Consider the following 6,892-nt stretch of genomic DNA (forward strand, 5'->3'; position numbering starts at 1 on the left):
AAGAAATACTAATTCAAGATTTTTTTCAATTTTTTTTTAAATACGAAATAGCCGCACTTTTTATATCCAAAATACATGAGAACTTGAAAGAGTATCCTCGGTGAAAGCTTCGTCATTATGTGCCATACATGTACAGTACCGTGACAACAAGAGATCATGTTCAACAGTAAAACAGAGGATTAAACGAACTAGTGCAGGACGGATTCGATTGAGATTTGTATTCATAACTAGTTTGTAACTACGGATATGGCAAAGCACAAAGGTAGAAATTGAGAATACCGTTCCCCCTACTCCACATCGCAGTGGTTTGGGGGGAAAAATAAAATAAAAAAAGGGTGGAGATTTATATGGACAAAGCAAGGTGGATTCAATTGCATCTGGAAATCACACAATATGAACCCATATATAGTATCAAAGATAATGGTTTGGAAAAGTTGGGAACAGGGGTTCTAATTAACATATGGAACCACATATAAAGACATCAAGGTTAAAGGTATCCGGCAAATATCATCTCAAAAAGTTATGGAAGATCATGTTTGGTATAGGAGTTAAATTGTGCATTTGAAAATTTCTGAAATTTTATTTTACTTTCAAATTATTTTTTAATATTTTTATATTATTTTAATATGTTAATATCCGTGTTTCTAGTTCATATTGAATTATGAAATTTTGTTCTTTTCAATATCTTTTACAAGGAATCCAGAACATGACAGCATTCTACCATATATAATATAACACATAAAACTCGACGGAGTTGGCATTCTGTACTTTTAAATTAAGATGCTATCATGTTAAAGAGAATTAGAAACAAATCATTCCACATCTCTAAAATAGAGTAGCAAGAGAAATTATCTTAACTGTAAATAATGTAGCCTTCTTCCTTTATTTTGAAGAAGGATTGATTGAGACAATACAAATTCTTAGTGTAATATGTTTTATAATTAATTTGTTGATTATACATGATATTATTACATTTATACAATTTATTATTAATAAATACTTAATTTATTTTTAATATTCATATAAAATTATATTAATAAATCTAGAGTAAAATAAAGTTCATATGATAAAAATTTCTTTATAAAAAAAATTATAAAGTTATTATAATTATAAAATTTATATTGCATCAAAGCATTATTTATAAAATGTTCATGATCAATGGTCTCTTAAATACTGGACATTAATTAGAGCCATAAAAACTGCTATATATTATATTCTTTTCTTTATGAAAGAAAATAGTTGTTCTCATAAACTGAAGTATAAAAGATACCTAAAACTAATATGTAGGTATTTATCATAAAACATGTATTTTGAACTGATCCATACGAGAATTTCACAAGAGAGATCACTTATATCTATAAAAAGACTCACATAACGATTGTGCAAGTGATCTTTAGATTCAAGATCACTAAGTTATCTTATATAGAGAATCTTTCTTTTATGAAAAGGCTCACTACTTTCCTTTATGAAAGGAAGTAGTTATTGTTATATGAAATGAAATTGTTGTTCTTATAAGCTGAGGTATAAGGAATTCCTAAAACTAATATATAGATAATTGTCATAAGACATGTATTTTGAACTGATCTATATGAGAATTTCACGTGGAGAGATCACTTATGTCCATGAAAAGACTCACATAACGATTGTGCAAGTGATCTTTAAACTCAAGTTCACTAAGTTATTTTATATAGAGAATCTTATACTTCGATCATGTTACATATTAACTTAATTGATATAACAAAATGATAGACATTGAATATAACATAAATTATATGAAGGTAATTAAGTGATTAGGAAAAGATTCGTAGCCCTAGATGAATTAAAAAAATATTTTATTTATCCTCAAATAATATTGACTGAGAAATCTCTGTCCAAGGTAGAATAAGATTTTAAAAGAATTTTCAATTGTATTCAAATAATCAATTATTATTATAAAAATAATAAACATGATTTAACATGGTAGACATGCTTCATGCTTTAATTTTAAATCAGAATATTATTAATAAAAAAAATAATAATTATACTGAAAAACCAGTCACTGAAAAATTAAATCAAATCATTAATGACTTTTCTAATATATGATAGATCACTATACATTGCTAGACAATGCACATAATCTTTAAATATAAATTAATCAATTATTTAATTAATAATAAATTAAATTATTTAATTCTATTTTATTAGAATTTGAATTTATATTTACAACAATATATTAGGAACCTAATAGGTCACACACATTAAGAACTATTAGTTAGAAATTAAAATAAGATAATTTAATTAAGTATGACTTGATTAAAATATATTTTAAAAATTAAGGACTAAAATATAATTAATACATGGATTATATTTCTAGATCTAAGAAATCAAGTAAAGACTTGGTTGAATTATTTTTTAAAATTACCCTGAATTAATAAATGAATATTATTTAGGGGGCAAATTGAAATTTTTTACTAATTTATAGGATTTTTAAGATTTCTCTATAAATATTAAACCATGCATCTTATTTTTATAGAAGTTATTTATTAGAAAAAAAAACTACAAAAATATAGTATTAAAATTAACATTCTAGGCATAGCGATCCTTGTTTTCCAAATAAAGATTTAAAAGATTTTTTATGAATGTTCATGTAGATTATCATTGAAGACCGGACAATTGGACAACTAGTAGTTTATAACAATCAAGCCTTTGAAAAATTATTCAAAGAGTAAAAAATCAGATTTTCAAATAATAAATTTCTAAACAACTCTAGATCCATCTAAAAAAATTTCAAGAACTCTCAAATAATTTTATTTTATAATTTTTAATACATGTATAATATTCATAAATCCAATACAAATAGTCCTGTAAGATACAATATTCCTGTAAGAGTTAGTAAGTTTGTTAAGGGCAATATTTAAATTATAGATTAGTTTATTAAAAAATTCTATGTTTATAATTTTTTTTACAGTTAAACCGTATAAGGTAATCACAAATCAAATAGTTATTGGTTTGATTATACGGTTCATCTAATTCTGAACCATTAAAGATTCTTAGCATAATCGAACTTAAGTAGAAGTACATAGATATCCTAATTGAATTTACCATCCGGTTCGGTTTTAACGAGCCTAGTTAAAAAATGAGGGGTTAATTGGCTTTGTTAATACAAATATTCTTTAAAATTAAAAGCATCCAAATTAAAGCACTTAACATGTTTAAGCAGATGTCGTTAATTAGTATGATCAGAAATGGTTATGGCTTTGTAAATCCAATTGTAGGTTTTTCAATGAATATATAATATTATAGTGGAAATTTTAATTGATATTTCAACATTAAAATTGAAAAATAATTGAATTTAAAAATTAAGGAAATTAAAGAAAAATAATATATACTATACTATATAATGAAAAGATAAATTTAAGATAAATGACATGTGGTTTACGTTTTCGTATGATTTCTCTTGGTCACTGAAAAATAAAATAGTAATAATAATTAGAATGCGACTACACAGAATAATCACAAAAAAAAATGAAATGAAATTATTAAATATCATATAAACAAACTGAATCCACATACATAAAAATATATTAACCAAACAAAGAAAATAATGTTTATATTAAACAAATATCAAGGAATATATACATGCACAACATCAATAAATTAAAGTTTTAGTATCTTGGTTTATAAAATAGGTTTAAAACTAAAAGGGTGGGCTTGTCCATCCATGTAAAATATAAGGAAAATTAAATGGGATGATGAATTTAACAAGATTTTAATGTATACAACAGAAACAACGGAGGGTTGATTATAAATCGAATATAGTGACAAAACATAGGTCAAATACAAGAAAAATAGTAAAAACAAATATGATTATAAGTGTGTTATATGACTAAGACACATGGAATGCTATATTTTTAACCAATATTATTTTGTCATGTATTAGAAAATTAACGCATAAAATGTTTCATATGTTGAGGTAAAAATAGAAAAGTTAAATAATTGATACCAAGGTTAAAAAAAGGAGAAAATATCTTAACTAAAAATTTTGAATCACAATTTTTTTAGCCAAATAACTAAAGAGACAGTCAGCCACCCATTTGATATCTCTTATCTATCCCTCCACTTTACCTAATTTATTCTCCCCACTATATATATGTCGCTCTTGACAAACATAGCCTTAAACAAGATCAGCCGGCCACATTAACTTATAAAGTATATGATATAATTGTTGGATTATCTATTATATTTCTTTCACAAAACCAGCAACAATTAAGAATTCATATTCGATATGGATAATATATATATATATATATATATATATATATATATATATATATATATATATATATATATATTATATTTCTTAAAATTTTGTATTGCTTTTTTATTTTAGTTAATTTTAGGATAGAAATATTCTAATTTTAAATTCAATAAATTAAAAGAATATTAAACATCGATTCTACTTTAAAAAACAATGCTATAAAAATTATATGAAATTTGGGTTAAGCATTATTAATAGGTATGATATCCATTGATATTCTTGTTTAAATATATAATGATAATAACTACAACATTACTCAAATAAAATTACAATAATACATTCAAATAAGTAAACAATTGATTATGCATAAATAATCAAACGATCAAAATTAGTTTGCCCCTGTAATGCAGGGCTATCCTAGTAGTTAACAAGGTAAACTAATTGATGTAAGAGCAAATCCTAATAGCGTAATATAACCACTGCTATATAATTAGAGTTTTATCTTTATCTGTTTATTTCGGATGGCTAAGATTATTTTTAAGGGTTTATTTCTTTTTTAGTTAGGCTTTGCTTAGAATTTAAGGGTTGCTACAATAAATTACAGGTTTTTTATATTGATTTTGAGAGTTTATAAGGAGAGAAGGGATCCCCCCCCCCCTCCACACACATCTTCCCTTCTGTTCTAAGGAATAAGATGCTCTTATATATCATGCTTTAACTTACTTTATTGTATTTTTATTCTATTTTCTCATAATTAATACCTACAATTTTTTCTTCCTAGAATATTTATATTCCTTATTTCCTTTATCACTTTGCCTTAAATACTTCCTTTTTTTTCTTGAACTTAGTTTCTTAACTTTTACCTTTTTTTTTTTGAAGAGCATGATGTGAGTGCAATAGCTGGGGAAAAAAAATTAAATTTTTTTGCCAAAATGTATGCAAAATTATTTTCGGCATGTCTCTAAGCTTATTGATGCTTGATAATAATCCATGCAATAATGTTCAATGACTTATGAAAAAAAAAAACTAAGTTTTATCTTTCTATTTTGCCTTGTTTAGTACTAAGGAATAAAGAAAGAAAGAAAGACAGGTAAAAAGCCAAAGTTGTGTGCATATATATATAAGAGTAAAAAACTAAGGATTAGAAATATTTTAGGCAAGGTGATAAGAAAATAAGGAATATAAACGTTCTATGGAAAGAGAAATAATAGAAATTAATTAAGAGATAATCAAAATAAAAATACAATAATGAAAGTTAAAGTATGAGATATTAGATGATGTCAACTGTTAGATAATAGAGGAATCTACGATTGAATAAAAAAAGTAATTTTTTTAGTTTATTTTCTTTTCTTTGATTGCATTTGCTCTTCTGTCTTTTTTCCTGCTTTTTCTAGTTAAATTTTAGTATTTTCCCTACCTCAAATTGATACCAAGTCCAAAATCAATCTAATTTTGGAGATAGTAGCCAGATGAGCAAGAGTTTCCAGGTTCAGCCATGACAAAAAAATATTGGAGATGCGAAGGATGAAAAACCAACACATGCAAGAAGTGTTAAATATGCGTTAAAATAGAGTGGAAGCCTTAATGGAGATTCTAAAAGATTACACAAACCCTGACACTGAAGGGTTGTATAGTTTTTTTCATAGTTTGAGTGTTTTATAAGAAAGTCTCTCTTTTATGGTTGTTTAGTTTAAACAAACTTACTTTCGCTGCGTTTGTTTTCTTTTTTTCTTTTCCTTCCTATGCCACTAATTCTGCTGTTGAAAAATACAGAGTAAACTAATAATATAAATGATTATTTATTGATAATGGTGGGAAAGAATATTAATAAATGGAAATACATTTTTTTCATATATATATGTCAGTGAAGCGAAGGGGAAGAAATTTTACTAGTAGCACTTGGGCGACAGATCACCAGGAGGTACATTTTGATATAGCGAAATTAAAATGAGTTTAAGTAAATTTCATCGAAGCAAAAAAAATAAATAAAGAAAAGAAAGGGGGAAAGGGAGAGTTGAAGAAATGTAAAATTATAAAAGAAAGATTTACTCAAAGAAAACAACTGGTATTATCTAATGTAGAACAAGGTCGTAACAAATCAAATAGATGTTGATTACTTTATAAATTAATAAAACAAAATCTACACTTTTAAAGAACATCACTTCGGATCGTATATTTATATTGATTTTGCATTGAAATGGATATTGGTTTTTCTCTAAAACGACTGTTTCACATGTCAAGAACCTAATATATAGGAATAAAATACCTAATTCTAGAATATGACACAGCATATCTGTTAAATCGGCTTATTAAGCATGTAATTTTATTGCTACAGATTCAAACTACGAACTATAAAACTATTTCTTTTCCCTTTCCTTTTCGGCCCACAAATCCATAATTAGGGGTCGTTTCCTCGTTCGAGTCCCTTAATTTTATTCCCGTCTTGTCAAAATATTTTTGCAAAAGCGAGCTCAAGTACTGTAAATGTTTGAGCATGGGTGCAAGGAGAACTCAAGAGATGACACTGGCCAGATCAAACCTCAGGCCAGATGAGCCCAGCAAGATAAATTCACAAGATTATGCTTTTATCTTAGATTCTGCTATCAGCAAACAAAGGATACAAGGCCTACCATCAATAGACCGGAGATAGAGCCA

The sequence above is a fragment of the Populus euphratica genome, unplaced genomic scaffold (assembly GCF_000495115.2).
Source record: "Populus euphratica unplaced genomic scaffold, PopEup_1.0 scaffold629.1, whole genome shotgun sequence".
Classification (NCBI taxonomy): Eukaryota; Viridiplantae; Streptophyta; class Magnoliopsida; order Malpighiales; family Salicaceae; genus Populus; species Populus euphratica.